General features: G+C 40.7%; 1 non-coding gene across 1 annotated transcript; it reads left to right on the top strand.

Moving 5' to 3' along the window:
• The first annotated feature begins 7,816 nt into the window (after positions 1–7,816).
• On the top strand, positions 7,817–7,924 carry LOC130937277 (small nucleolar RNA R71). The gene has a single exon (XR_009068500.1). It is a non-coding gene; the product is annotated as a small nucleolar RNA R71 (small nucleolar RNA).
• Positions 7,925–16,175: the final 8,251 nt, after the last annotated feature.

Below are 16,175 nucleotides of genomic sequence, written 5' to 3'. Positions count from 1 at the left end.
TGCCAGGATGATGGATCATCCATGCACTTCCAGTCTCTAGGACTATGAAGTCAGTAGGGATGTAATGGTCTTTAATTTTTTACCAGAACATTCTCTACAAGTCCATAGGCTTGTTTCTTTGAATTGTCTGCCATCTCTAGTGAGATTCTTGCAGCTTGTACCTCAGAGATCCCTAGCTTCTCCATTACAGAGAGAGGCATGAGGTTTACACTTGACCCTAAGTCACACAGAGCCTTCTTGAAGGTCATGGTGCCTATGGACAAGGTATTGAAAATTCCAGGATCTTGTCTCTTTGAGGTAATTTCTGCCTAGACAAGTCATAGTTCTTTGGTGAGCAAAGAGGGTTTGTTCTCCCAAGTCTCATTTCCAAATAACTTGTTATTTAGCTTCATGATTACTCCAAGGTATTTAGCAACTTGCTCTTCAGTGACATACTCATCCTCTTCAGAGGAGGAATACTCATCAGAGCTCATGAAAGGCAGAAGTAAGTCCAATGGAATCTCTATGGTCTCATTTTGAGCCTCAGATTCCCATGGTTCCTCATTGGGGAACTCAGTGGAGGCCAGTGGACGTCCATGGAGGTCTTCCTCAGTGGCGTTCACTGCCTCTTCCTCCCCTCCACATTCGGCCATGTTGATGGCCTTGCACTCTCCTTTTGGATTTTCTTCTGTATTGCTTGGAAGAGTACTAGGAGGGAGTTCAATAATTTTCTTGCTTAGCTGTCCCACTTGTGCCTCCAAATTTCTAATGGAGGACCTTGTTTCAGTCATGAAACTTTGAGTGGTTTTGATTAGATCAGAGACCATGGTTGCTAAGTCAGAGTGGCTCTGCTTAGAACTCTCTGTCTGTTGCTGAGAAGATGATGGAAAAGGCTTGCCATTGCTAAACCTGTTTTCCACCATTATTGTTGTTGAAACCTTGTGAGGTCTCTGTTGCCTTCCATGAGAAATTTGGTGATTTCTCATGAAGAATTATAGGTGTTTCCATAGGGTTCTCCCATGTAATTCACCTCTTCCATTGAAGGGTTCTCAGGATCATAAGCTTCTTCTTCAGATGAAGCATCCTTAGTACTGACTGGTGCATTTTGCATTCCAGACAGACTTTGAGAAATCAAATTGACTTGCTGAGTCAATATCTTGTTCTGAGCCAATATGCATTCAGAGTATCAATCTCAAGAATCCTTTCTTTTGATTCGTCCCATTGTTCACAGGATTCCTTTCAGAAGTGTACATGAATTGGTTATTTGCAACCATTTCAATTAGTTCTTGAGCTTCTGTAGGCGTCTTCTTCAGATGAAGAGATCCTCCAGCAGAGCTATCCAAAGACATCTTGGATAGTTCAGAGAGACCATCATAGAAAATACCTATGATGCTCCATTCAGAAAGCATGTCAGAGGGACACTTTCTGATCAGTTGTTTGTATCTTTCCCAAGCTTCATAGAGGGATTCTCCTTCCTTCTGTCTGAAGGTTTGGACTTCCACTCTAAGCTTACTCAATTTTTGAGGTGGAAAGAACTTTGCCAAGAAGGCATTGACTAGTGGTGCGCGAAATTGTGAACAATACTTTTCACAACTCTCATAATTCCCGGTCATGAACTCCAAAAACTTGGTAGTTCAATTCCATGGCATTACACAACTTCGCACAACTAACCAGCAAGTGCACTGGGTCGTCCAAGTAATACCTTACGTGAGTAAGGGTCGATCCCACGGAGATTGTTAGTATGAAGCAAGCTATGGTCATCTTGCAAATCTTAGTCAGGCAGACTCAAATGTATATGGTGATGAACGAAAATAACATAAAAGATAAAGATAGAGATACTTATGTAATTCATTGGTAGGAACTTCAGATAAGCGCATGAAGATGCCTTCCCTTCCGTCTCTCTGCTTTCCTACTGTCTTCATCCAATCCTTCTTACTCCTTTCCATGGCAAGCTCGTGTAGGGTTTCACCGTTGTCAATGGCTACCTCCCATCCTCTCAGTGAAAGCGATTGCATATGCCCTGTCACGGCATAGCGGAATTCAGCTGTCGGTTCTCGGTCAGGCCGGAATAATATCCATTGATACTTTTGCGTCTGTCACTAACGCCCCGCCTGCTAGGAGTTTGAAGCACGTCACAGTCATTCAGTCATTGAATCCTACTCAGAATACCACAGACAAAGTTAGACCTTCCGGATTCTCTTGAATGCTGCCATCAGTTCTTGCCTATACCACGAAGACTCTGATTTCACGGAATGGTTGGCTCGTTTGTCAGGCGAGCACTCGGTTTTCAGGCGATCAACCATGCATCGTGCAATCAGGAATCCAAGAGATATTCACTAGAGCCTTGATTGCTTGTAGAACAAAAGTGGTTGTCAGTCACCTTGTTCATAGGTGAGATGATGATGAGTGTCCGGATCATCACATTCATCAAGTTGAAGAACAAGTGATATCTTGGACAAAGAACAAGCGGAATTGAATGGAAGAACAATAGTAATTGCATTAATACTCGAGGTACAGCAGAGCTCCACACCTTAATCTATGGTGTGTAGAAACTCCACCGTTGAAAATACATAAGCATAAGGTCTAGGCATGGCCGAATGGCCAGCCTCCCAATGATCTAAGATAGCATAAAACGAAGATAGCTACCAAAGTCTCTTAATACAATAGTAAAAGGTCCTACTTATAGAAAACTAGTAGCCTAGGGTGTACAGAGATGAGTAAATGACATAAAAATCCACTTCCGGCCCACTTGGTGTGGCTTGGGCTGAGCAATGAAGCATTTTCGTGTAGAGACTCTTCTTGGAGTTAAACGCCAGCTTTTATGCCATTTGGGCGTTTAACTCCCATTTGGGTGCCAGTTCCAACGTTTACGCTGGGATTTCTTGAGGTGACTTTGAACGCCGGTTGGGCCATCAAATCTTGGGCAAAGTATGGACTATCATATATTGCTGGAAAGCCCAGGATGTCTACTTTCCAACGACGTTAAGAGCGCGCCAATTGGGCTTCTGTAGCTCCAGAAAATCCACTTCGAGTGCAGGGAGGTCAGAATCCAACACATCTGCAGTCCTTTTCAGTCTCTGAATCATTTTTTGCTCAGGTCCCTCAATTTCAGCCAGAAAATACCTGAAATCACAGAAAACACACAAACTCATAGTAAAGTCCAGAAAAGTGAATTTTAACTAAAAACTAATAAAATATACTAAAAACTAACTAAATCATACCAAAAACATACTAAAAACAATGCCAAAAGTATATAAATTATCCGCTCATCACAACACCAAACTTAAATTGTTGCTTGTCCTCAAGCAACTGAAATCAAATAAGATAAAAAGAAGAGAATATGCAATGAATTCCAAAACATCTATGAAGATCAGTATTATTAGATGAGCGGGCTTTTAGCTTTTTGCCTCTGAACAGTTTTGGCATCTCACTCTATCCTTTGAAATTCAGAATGGTTGGCTTCTTTAGGAACTCAGAATCCAGATAGTGTTATTGATTCTCCTAGTTAAGTATGATGATTCTTGAACACAGCTACTTATTGAGTCTTGGCCGTGGCCCAAAGCACTCTGTCTTCCAGTATTACCACCGGATACATACATGCCACAGACACATAATTGGGTGAACCTTTTCAGATTGTGACTCAGCTTTGCTAAAGTCCCCAATTAGAGGTGTCCAGGGTTCTTAAGCACACTCTTTTTGCCTTGGATCACAACTTTATTCTCTTTTTTTTCTTTTTTTTCTTTTTTTTTTCGGTTTTCTTTTTTTTTGTATTCACTGCTTTTTCTTGCTTCAAGAATCATTTTTAAATGATTTTTCAGATCCTCAGTAACATGTCTCCTTTTTCATCATTCTTTCAAGAGCCAACCTTCATGGACCACAAATTCAAGATACATATGCACTGTTTAAGCATACATTCAGAGAACAAGAGTGTTGCCACCACATCAAAATAATTAAACTATTATAAAATTCAAAATTCATGCAATTCTTTCTTTTTTCTCAATTAAGCACGTTTTTATTCAAGAAAGGTGATGGATTCATAGGACATTCATAACTTTAAGGCATAGACACTAAGACACTAATGATCACAAGACACAAACATGAATAAACATAAGCATAAAATTCGAAAAACAGAAGAATAAGAACAAGGAAATTAAAGAACGTCCACCTTAGTGATGGCGGCTCTTTCTTCCTCTTGAAGATCCTATGGAGTGCTTGAGCTCCTCAATGTCTCTTCCTTGTCTTTTTGCTCCTCCCTCATGATTCTTTGGTCTTCTCTAATTTCATGAAGGATGATGGAGTGTTCTTGATGCTCCACCCTTAGTTGTCCCATGTTGGAACTCAGTTCTCCTAGGGAGGTGTTTAGTTGCTCCCAATAGTTTTGTGGAGGAAAGTGCATCCCTTGAGGAATCTCAGGGATCTCATGATGAGTGGGGTCTCTTGTGTACTCCATCCTTTTCTTGGTAATGGGCTTGTCCTCATCAATGGGGGTATCTCCTTCTATGTCAACTCCAACTGAATAACAGAGGTGACAAATGAGATGAGGAAAGGCTAGCCTTGCCAAGGTGGAAGACTTGTCCGCCACTTTATAGAGTTCTTGGGCTATAACCTCATGAACTTCCACTTCTTCTCCAATCATGATGCTATGAATCATGATGGCCCGGTCTAGAGTAACTTCGGACCGGTTGCTAGTGGGAATGATTGAGCGTTGAATGAACTCCAACCATCCTCTAGCCATGGGTTTGAGGTCATGCCTTCTCAATTGAACCGGCTTGCCTCTTGAATCTCTCTTCCATTGTGCGCCCTCTTCACATATGACTGTGAGGACTTGGTCCAACCTTTGATCAAAGTTGACCCTTCTAGTGTAAGGATGTTCATCTCCTTGCATCATAGGCAAGTTGAACGCCAACCTCACACTCTCCGGACTAAAATCCAAGTATTTCCCCCGAACCATAGTAAGATAATTCTTTGGATTTGGGTTCACACTTTGGTCATGGTTCTTGGTGATCCATGCATTGGCATAGAACTCTTGAACCATCAAGATTCCGACTTGTTGAATGGGGTTGGTAAGAACTTCCCAACCTCTTCTTCGGATCTCATGTCGGATCTCCGGATATTCACCCTTTTTGAGTGAAAAGGGGACCTCGGGGATCACCTTCTTCAAGGCCACAACTTCATAGAAGTGGTCTTGATGCACCCTTGAGATGAATCTATCCATCTCCCATGACTCGGAGGAGGAAGCTTTTGCCTTCCCTTTCCTCTTTCTAGAGGTTTCTCCGGCCTTGGATGCCATAAATGGTTATGGAAAAACGAAAAAGCAACGCTTTTACACACCAAACTTAAAGGTTTGCTCGTCCTCGAGCAAAAGAAGAAAGAAAGAGTAGAAGAAGAAATGAGGGAGAAAGGGATGGCTTTGTATTTGGCCAAAGAAGGGGAGAAGTGGTGTTTAGGTTGTGTGAAAATGAAGGAGTGAAGAAGGGTATTTATAGGAGAGGGGAGATGGAGTTCGGCCATAATGGTTGGGTTTGGGTGGGAAAGTGGTTTGAATTTGAATGGAAGGTTAGGTGGGTTTTTAAGGATGGATGTGAGTGGTGAAGAGAAGATGGGATTTGATAGGTGAAGGGTTTTTGGGAAAGAGGTATTGAGGTGATTGGTGAATGGGGAAGAAGAGAGAGAGTGGTGGTGGGGTCCTGTGGGGTCCACAGATCCTGTGGTGTCAAGGAAAAGTCATCCCTGCACCAAATGTTGCTCAAAATCACGTTTTGAGCCATTTCTGGCGTTAAACGCCGGGCTGGTGCCCATTCCTGGCGTTTAACGCCAGGTTCTTGCCCTTTTTTGGCGTTTAACGCCAGTCTGGTGCCCCTTTCTGGCGTTAAACGCCCAGAATGGTGCCAGACTGGGCGTTAAACGCCCAACAGCTAACCTCACTGGCGTTTAAACGCCAGCAACATCTTCCTCCAGGGTGTGCTATTTTTCTTCCTGTTTTTTATTTTGTTTTTGCTTTTTTCATTGATTTTGTGACTTCTCATGATCATCAACCTACAAAAAAGATGAAATAACAAAAGGAAATAGTTAATTATAAAACATTGGGTTGCCTCCCAACAAGCGCTTCTTTAATGTCATTAGCTTGACAGAGGACTCTCATGGAGCCTCACAGATACTCAGAGTCATGTTGGAACCTCCCAACACCAAACTTAGAGTTTGACTGTGGGGGTTCAACACCAAACTTAGAGTTTGGTTGTGGCCTCCCAACAACAAACTTAGAGTTTGACTGTGGGGGCTCTGTTTGTCTCTGATTTGAGAGAAGCTCTTCATGCTTCTTCTCCATGGTGATAGAGGGATATCCTTGAGCCTTAAACACAAAGGATTTTTCATTCACTTGAATGATCAGTTCACCTCCATCAACATCAATCACAGCCTTTGCTGTGGCTAGGAAGGGTCTGCCAAGGATGATGGTTTCATCCATGCACTTCCCAGTGTCTAGGACTATGAAATCAGTAGGGATGTAGTGGTCTTCAATCTTAACCAAAACATTCTCTACAAGTCCATAAGCTTATTTTCTTGAGTTGTCTGCCATCTCTAGTGAGATTCTTGCAGCTTGCACCTCAAAGATCCCTAGCTTCTCCATTACAGAGAGAGGCATGAGGTTTACACTTGACCCTAAGTCACACAGAGCCTTCTTGAAGGTCATGGTGCCTATGGTACAAGGTATTGAAAACTTCCCAGGATCTTGTCTCTTTTGAGGTAATTTCTGCCTAGACAAGTCATCCAGTTCTTTGGTGAGCAAAGGAGGTTCATCTTCCCAAGTCTCATTTCCAAATAACTTGTCATTTAGCTTCATGATTGCTCCAAGGTATTTAGCAACTTGCTCTTCAGTGACATACTCATCCTCTTCAGAGGAAGAATACTCATCAGAGCTCATGAAAGGCAGAAGTAAGTCCAATGGAATCTCTATGGTCTCATTTTGAGCCTCAGATTCCCAAGGTTCCTCATTGGGGAACTCAGTGGAGGCCAGTGCACGCCCATTGAGGTCTTCCTCAGTGGCGTTCACTGCCTCTCCTTCCTCCCAGAATTCGGCCATGTTAATAGCTTTGCACTCTCCTTTTGGATTTTCTTCTGTGTTGCTTGGGAGAGTACTAGGAGGGAGTTCAGTAATTTTCTTGCTCAGCTGACCCACTTGTCCTTCCAAATTTCTGATGGAGGACCTTGTTTCATTCATGAAACTTTGAGTGGTTTTGATTAGATCAGAGACCATTGTTGCTAAGTCAGAGGTATTCTGCTTAGAACTCTCTGTCTGTTGCTGAGAAGATGATGGAAAAGGCTTGCCATTGCTAAACTTGTTTCTTCCACCATTATTGTTATTGAAACCTTGTTGAGGTCTCTCTTGATTCTTCCATGAGAAATTTGGATGATTTCTCCATGAAGAATTATAGGTGTTTCCATAGGGCTCTCCTAGGTAATTCACCTCTTCCATTGAAGGGTTCTCAGGATCATAAGCTTCTTCCTCAGATGAAGCATCCTTAGTACTGCCAGGTGCATTTTGCATTCCAGACAGACTTTGAGAAATCAAATTGACTTGTTGAGTCAATATCTTGTTCTGAGCCAAAATGGCATTCAGAGCATCAATCTCAAGAACTCCTTTCTTCCGATTAGTCCCATTGTTCACAGGATTCCTTTCAGAAGTGTACATGAATTGGTTATTTGCAACCATTTCAATTAGTTCTTGAGCTTCTGCAGGCGTCTTCTTCAGATGAAGAGATCCTCCAGCAGAGCTATCCAAAGACATCTTGGATAGTTCAGAGAGACCATCATAGAAAATACCTATGATGCTCCATTCAGAAAGCATGTCAGAAGGACATTTTCTGATTAATTGTTTGTATCTTTCCCAAGCTTCATAGAGGAATTCTCCATCCTTCTGTCTGAAGGTTTGGACTTCCACTCTAAGCTTGCTCAATTTTTGAGGTGAAAAGAACTTTGCCAAGAAGGCACTGACTAGCTTTTCCCAAGAGTCCAGGCTTTCTTTAGGTTGAGAATCCAACCATATTCTAGCTCTGTCTCTTACAGCAAAAGGGAATAGCATAAGTCTATAGACCTCAGGGTCTACCCCATTAGTCTTGACAGTGTCACAGATTTGCAAGAACTCAGCTAAGAACTGATGAGGATCTTCCAATGGAAGTCCATGGAACTTGCAATTCTGTTGCATTAGAGAAACTAATTGAGGCTTAAGCTCAAAGTTGTTTGCTCTAATGGCAGGGATAGAGATGCTTCTCCCATAGAAGTCGGGAGTAGGTGCAGTAAAGTCACCTAGCACCTTCCTTGCATTGTTTGCATTGTTGTTGTTTTCGGCTGCCATGTGTTCTTCTTCTTTGAAGAATTCGGTCAGGTCCTCTAAAGAGAGTTGTGCTTTAGCTTTTCTTAGCTTTCGCTTCAAGGTCCTCTCAGGTTTAGGGTCAGCTTCAACAAGAATGCCTTTGTCTTTGCTCCTGCTCATAAGAAAGAGAAGGGAACAAGAAAATGTGGAATCCTCTATGTCACAGTATAGAGATTCCTTGAAGTGTCTAGGGCCGTCAAAATGGGCTAAACCCATCGGGCCAGCCCGTTTACCCGTTTAAATGGGCGGGCTTTGCCCCTAAAATTAAGCCCGTTTAAATTTCGGGCTAAACGGGCTGAGCCCGATTAACCCGAAAAAAATGACGGGTTAAACGGGCTAGCCCGCGGGCTAAACGGGTGGCCCGTTTAATTTTTTTTTTTCATTTTTTTTAAAAAAAATAACACTTTTAGCTAATATTTTTCCCGATCCGACCCGAAAATCCGACCCATCAACTAAAAAAAAAATTTTTTAAATGGTTTTTGACCTAAAAGTGGTATTTTTTGTCAAAATATTTTTCAAAAAATAAAATAAAATGATAAACGGGCTGGCCCGTTTAACCCATCGGGCTGACTATAAATGGGCCGGGCTAAAAATTTTGGCCCGCGAATAAAGCGGGCTTAAATGGGCCAGCCCGTTTAACCCATGGGCTTAATGGGTTGGGCCTAAATGGGCCGGGCTAGCCCGTTTGACAGCCCTAGAAGTGTCAGAGGAAAAGAAGGGTAGAAGACAGAAGTAGAAAATTCGAACTTATCAGAGGAGATGGAGTTCGAATTTTTGCATTAAGGGATATTGTTAGTCTATAAATAGAAGGATGTGAGGAGAAGGGAAGTAATTTTCGAAAATTAAGTGAAAGATTTTGAAAATATTTTTGAAAAACATTACTTGATTTTCGAAAATGAAAGTGGGAAAGAAATAAAATGATTTTTGAAAAAGATTTTGAAAGTAGAAATCAAAAAGATTTGATTAAAAACTATTTTGAAAAAGATGAGGTTAAGAAGATATGATTGGTTTTTAAAAAAATGTGATTGAGAAGATATGATTTGAAAACAATTTTAAAAAGATTTGATTTTAAAAACTAGTAACTTGGCTATCAAGAAAAAATATGATTCAAACATTAAACCTTTCTCAACAGAAAAGGCAACATACTTGAAATGTTGAATCAAATCATTAATTGATAGCAAATATCTTTGAAAAAGGAAAGAAATTGATTTTGAAAACATTTGATTGAAAAGATTTGATTTGAAAAAGATTTGATTTTGAAAAACTTTGAAAACTTGAAAAAAATTTGATTTGAAAACAAAATTCTCCCCCTTGTGCCATCCTGGCGTTAAACGCCCAGAATGGTGCACATTCTGGTGTTTAACACCCAAAACTATACCCTTTTGGGCGTTAAACGCCCAACCAGGTACCCTGGCTGGCGTTTAAACGCCAGTCTGTCCTTCTTCACTGGGCGTTTTGAACGCCCAGCTTTTTCTGTGTAATTCCTCTGCTGTATGTTCTGAATCTTCAATTCTCTGTATTATTGACTTGAAAGGACACAAATTAAAAATATTTTTGGATTTTTAATAATGAAAAATAATCAAAATGCAACTAAAATCAAATAACAATGCATGCAAGACACCAAACCTAGCAGTTTGTATACTACTGACACTAATGAGAATGCATATGAGACACACAAAATACTTCAAGTCAATAGAATTCAAAGATTAGAGCACGGAAATCATCAAGAACATCTTGAAGATCCTTAAGATACATGAATGAATGTATGCAATTGACACCAAACTTAAGATGAGACTAGTGTCTCAACAATGAACATAACATATTTTTGGTTTTTATGAAATTTTTTTTTTGATTTTTTTGTGTTTTTCGAAAATTAAGTGGAAAAAGATATCAAAATTCTTAATGAGAATTCCAGGAATCAGTGCAATGCTAGTCTAAGACTCCGGTCCAGGAATTAGACATGGCTTTACAGCCAGCCAAGCTTTCAAAGAAAGCTTCGGTCCAAAACACTAGACATGGCCAAAGGCCAGCCAAGCCTTAGCAGATCACTGCTCCAAAAGCAAGATTGATAAAAATCAACAAGCTCTTGTGATGATAAGTTGAAACCTCGGTCCAATGAGATTAGACATGGCTTCTCAGCCAGCCAGATTTCAACAAATCATCATGAAACTCTAGAATTCATCTTCAAGAATTTCGAAAAAAAAAGTACCTAATCTAAGCAACAAGATGTACCGTCAGTTGTCCAAACTGAACAATCCCCGGCAACGGCGCCAAAAACTTGGTGCGCGAAATTGTGAACAATACTTTTCACAACTCTCATAATCCCCGGTCATGAACTCCAAAAACTTGGTAGTTCAATTCCATGGCATTACACAACTTCGCACAACTAACCAGCAAGTGCACTGGGTCGTCCAAGTAATACCTTACGTGAGTAAGGGTCGATCCCACGGAGATTGTTAGTATGAAGCAAGCTATGGTCATCTTGCAAATCTTAGTCAGGCAGACTCAAATGTATATGGTGATGAACGAAAATAACATAAAAGATAAAGATAGAGATACTTATGTAATTCATTGGTAGGAACTTCAGATAAGCGCATGAAGATGCCTTTCCTTCCGTCTCTCTGCTTTCCTACTGTCTTCATCCAATCCTTCTTACTCCTTTCCATGGCAAGCTCGTGTAGGGTTTCACCGTTGTCAATGGCTACCTCCCATCCTCTCAGTGAAAGCGATTGCATATGCCCTGTCACGGCATAGCGGAATTCAGCTGTCGGTTCTCGGTCAGGCCGGAATAATATCCATTGATACTTTTGCGTCTGTCACTAACGCCCCGCCTGCTAGGAGTTTGAAGCACGTCACAGTCATTCAGTCATTGAATCCTACTCAGAATACCACAGACAAGGTTAGACCTTCCGGATTCTCTTGAATGCTGCCATCAGTTCTTGCCTATACCACGAAGACTCTGATCTCACGGAATGGTTGGCTCATTTGTCAGGCGAGCACTCGGTTGTCAGGCGATCAACCATGCATCGTGCAATCAGGAATCCAAGAGATATTCACTAGAGCCTTGATTGCTTGTAGAACAAAAGTGGTTGTCAGTCACCTTGTTCATAGGTGAGAATGATGATGAGTGTCACGGATCATCACATTCATCAAGTTGAAGAACAAGTGATATCTTGGACAAAGAACAAGCGGAATTGAATGGAAGAACAATAGTAATTGCATTAATACTCGAGGTACAGCAGAGCTCCACACCTTAATCTATGGTGTGTAGAAACTCCACCGTTGAAAATACATAAGCATAAGGTCTAGGCATGGCCGAATGGCCAGCCTCCCAATGATCTAAGATAGCATAAAACGAAGATAGCTACCAAAGTCTCTTAATACAATAGTAAAAGGTCCTACTTATAGAAAACTAGTAGCCTAGGGTGTACAGAGATGAGTAAATGACATAAAAATCCACTTCCGGGCCCACTTGGTGTGTGCTTGGGCTGAGCAATGAAGCATTTTCGTGTAGAGACTCTTCTTGGAGTTAAACGCCAGCTTTTATGCCAGTTTGGGCGTTTAACTCCCATTTGGGTGCCAGTTCCAGCGTTTAACGCTGGGATTTCTTGAGGTGACTTTGAACGCCGGTTTGGGCCATCAAATCTTGGGAAAAGTATGGACTATCATATATTGCTGGAAAGCCCAGGATGTCTACTTTCCAACGCCATTGAGAGCGCGCCAATTGGGCTTCTGTAGCTCCAGAAAATCCACTTCGAGTGCAGGGAGGTCAGAATCCAACAGCATCTGCAGTTCTTTTCAGTCTCTGAATCAGATTTTTGCTCAGGTCCCTCAATTTCAGCCAGAAAATACCTGAAATCACAGAAAAACACACAAACTCATAGTAAAATCCAGAAAAGTGAATTTTAACTAAAAACTAATAAAAATATACTAAAAACTAACTAGATCATACCAAAAACATACTAAAAACAATGCCAAAAAGTATATAAATTATCCGCTCATCAACTAGCTTTTCCCAAGAGTTCAGGCTTTCTTTAGGTTGTGAATCCAACCATGTCCTAGCTCTGTCTCTTACAGCAAAAGGGAATAGCATTAGTCTGTAGACCTCAGGGTCAACCCCATTAGTCTTGACAGTGTCACAGATTTGCAAGAATTCAGCTAAGAACTGATGAGGATCTTCCAATGGAAGTCCATGGAACTTGCAATTCTGTTGCATTAGAGAAACTAATTGAGGCTTAAGCTCAAAGTTGTTTGCTCCAATGGTAGGGATAGAGATGCTTCTCCCATAGAAGTCGGGAGTAGGTGCAGTAAAGTCACCCAGCACCTTCCTTGCATTGTTGGCATTGTTGTTGTTTTCGGCTGCCATGGGTTCTTCTTCTTTGAAGATTTCTGTTAGGTCCTCTGCAGAGAGTTGTGCCTTAGCTTCTCTTAGCTTTCGCTTCAAGGTCCTTTCAGGGTCAGGATCAGCTTCAACAAGAATGCCTTTGTCTTTGTTCCTGTTCATATGAAAGAGAAGAGAACAAGAAAATATGGAATCCTCTATGTCACAGTATAGAGATTCCTTGAGGTGTCAGAGGAAAAGAAAAATAGAAGAAAGAGGTAGAAGAATTCGAACTTAGTGAGATAGGGTTCGAATTGTGCATTGAGGAGGAGTGATACTCCATAAATAGAAGGATGTGAGAAGAGGGGAAGAGATTTTTCGAAAATTAAGTTAAAAAGATTTTAAAAACATTTTGAAAAATTGATTGATAATTTTCGAAAACTAAAAGTGGGAAAGAAATCAAGTGATTTTTGAAAAAGATTTTGAAAAAAAATATGATTGAAAACTATTTTTGAAAAAGATGTGATTAAAAAGATATGTTTGAAAAAAAATTTTAAAAAGATTTGATTTTAAAAATTAATGACTTGGCTAACAAGAAAAGATATGATTCAAACATTAAACCTTTCTCAACAGAAAAGGCAACATACTTAAAATGTTCAATCAAATCATTAATTGTTAGCAAGTGTCTTTGAAAAAGGAAAGAAATTGATTTTGAAAAAGGTTTGATTGAAAAGATATGATTTGAAAAAGATTTGATTTTGAAAAACTTTGAAAACTTGAAAAAAAATTGATTTGAAAACAAAATCCTCCCTCTTGTGCCATCCTGGCGTTAAACGCCTAGAATGGTGCACATTCTGGCGTTTAACGCCCAATGCACTACCTTTTTGGGCGTTAAACGCCCAACCAGGCACCCTGGCTGGCGTTTAAACGCCAGTTCTGCCTTCTTCACTGGGCGTTTTGAACGCCCAGCTTTTTCTGTGTAGTTCCTCTGCTGTATGTTCTGAATCTTCAATCCTCTGTATTATTGACTTGAAAAGACACAAATTAAAAATATTTTTGGATTTTTAATAATAAGGAATAATCAAAATGCAACTAAAATCAAATAACAATGCATGCAAGACACCAAACTTAGCAGTTTGTATACTACTGACAATAACAAGATGAGAATGCATATGAGAAACACAAAACACTCAAGTCAATAGAATTCAAAGATCAGAGCAATGAAATCATCAAGAACATCTTGAAGATCACTTAAGACACATGAATGAATGCAAGAAGAACAAAATCATGCAATTGACACCAAACTTAAAATGAGACTCTAGATTCAAACAAATTTTTTTTTTTTGGATTTTTCGAAAATCAAGTGGAAAAGAAAATAAAGGTATCAAAATTCTTAATGAGAATTCCAGGAATCATGCAATGTTAGTCTAAAACTTTAGTCTAAAGAAATTAGACATGGCTAGCCAAGCTTCAGCAGGACATTGCATTCGAGAGCTAAATTGATGAGAATCAATCAGCTTTGGTGATGGTAAGAACATCACCTTGAAACACTAGAATTCGTTCTTAAGAACTCTGAAGAAAAATACCTAATCTAAGCAACAAGATGAACCGTCAGTTGTCCATACTCGAACAATCCCCGGCAACGGCGCCAAAAACTTGGTGCACGAAATTGTGATCATCAATGGCGCCATCAACATGGTACGCTCATTGCAATCTCAACTCTTTATCACAACTCCGCACAACTAACCAGCAAGTGCACTGGGTCGTCCAAGTAATAAACCTTACGCGAGTAAGGGTCGATCCCACGGAGATTGTTGGTATGAAGCAAGCTATGGTCACCTTGTAAATCTTAGTCAGGCAAACTCAAATGGATATGGTGATATACGAATAAAACATAAAGATAAAGATAGAGATACTTATGTAATTCATTGGTGGGAATTTCAGATAAGCGCATGAAGATGCTGTGTCCCTTCCGTCTCTCTGCTTTCCTACTGTCTTCATCCAATCCTTCTTACTCCTTTCCATGGCAAGCTTATGCAAGGGTTTCACCGTTGTCAGTGGCTACCTCCCATCCTCTCAGTGGAAATGTTCAACGCACCCTGTCACGGCACGGCTATCCATCTATCGGTTCTCAATCAGGCCGGAATAGAATCCAGTGATTCTTTTGCGTCTGTCACTAACGCCCCGCCCTCAGGAGTTTGAAGCACGTCACAGTCATTCAATCATTGAATCCTACTCAGAATACCACAGACAAGGTTAGACCTTCCGGATTCTCTTGAATGCCGCCATCAGTTCTAGCCTATACCACAAAGACTCTGATCTCACGGAATGGCTGGCTCGGTTGTCAGGCGAGCACTCGGTTGTCAGGCGATCAACCATGCATCGTGTATCAGGAATCCAAGAGATATTCACCCAATCTAAGGTAGAACGGAGGTGGTTGTCAGGCACACGTTCATAGGTGAGAATGATGATGAGTGTCACGGATCATCACATTCATCAAGTTGAAGAACAAGTGATATCTTAGAACAAGAACAAGCGGAATTGAATAGAAGAACAATAGTAATTGCATTAATATTCGAGGTACAGCAGAGCTCCACACCTTAATCTAAGGTGTGTAAAAACTCCACCGTTGAAAATACATAAGAACAAAAGTGATCATTGGCTTCGGCCCCAAAGAGGGAACCAGAAGAACCAAGATCTAAATACAATAGTAAAAGGTCCTATTTATAGAGAACTAGTAGCTTAAGAATTACAAAGATGAGTAAATGACATAAAAATCCACTTCCGGGCCCACTTGGTATGTGCTTGGGCTGTGCAATGAAGCATTTTCGTGTAGAGACTCTTCTTGGAGTTAAACGCCAGCTTTTGTGCTAGTTTGGGCGTTTAACTCCCATTTTGGTGCCAGTTCCGGCGTTTAACGCTGGGAATTCTGAAGGTGACTTTGAACGCCGGTTTGGGCCATCAAATCTTGGGCAAAGTATGGACTATCATTTATTGCTGGAAAGCCCAGGATGTCTACTTTCCAACGCCGTTGAGAGCGCACCAATTGGGCTTCTGTAGCTCCAGAAAGTCCACTTCGAGTGCAGGGAGGTCAGAATCCAACAGCATCTGCAGTCCTTTTCAGTCTCTGAATCAGATTTTTGCTCAGGTCCCTCAATTTCAGCCAAAAAATATCTGAAATCACAGAAAAACACACAAACTCATAGTAGAGTCCATAAAAGTGAATTTTAACTAAAAACTAATAAAAATATACTAAAAACTAACTAGATCATACTAAAAACATGCTAAAAACAATGCCAAAAAGCGTACAAATTATCCGCTCATCATAGATGCATTGGGATTTGATTGTATCCCGAGTATGCGTCCATAAACAAGAGGTATTTATATCCGGAGGAGGCGTCTACCAGAGCGTCGATACTTGGGAGTGGATAAGGATCTTTTGGGCAAGCTTTGTTGAGATCAGTGTAGTCGGTGCACATTCGCCACTTCCCGTTTGATTTTTCACTA

This window comes from Arachis stenosperma, chromosome 6, assembly GCF_014773155.1.
Source record: "Arachis stenosperma cultivar V10309 chromosome 6, arast.V10309.gnm1.PFL2, whole genome shotgun sequence".
Taxonomy (NCBI): Eukaryota; Viridiplantae; Streptophyta; class Magnoliopsida; order Fabales; family Fabaceae; genus Arachis; species Arachis stenosperma.
Note: the sequence above shows the minus strand (reverse complement) of the source record. Positions and strands in the feature narration are given on the sequence as shown.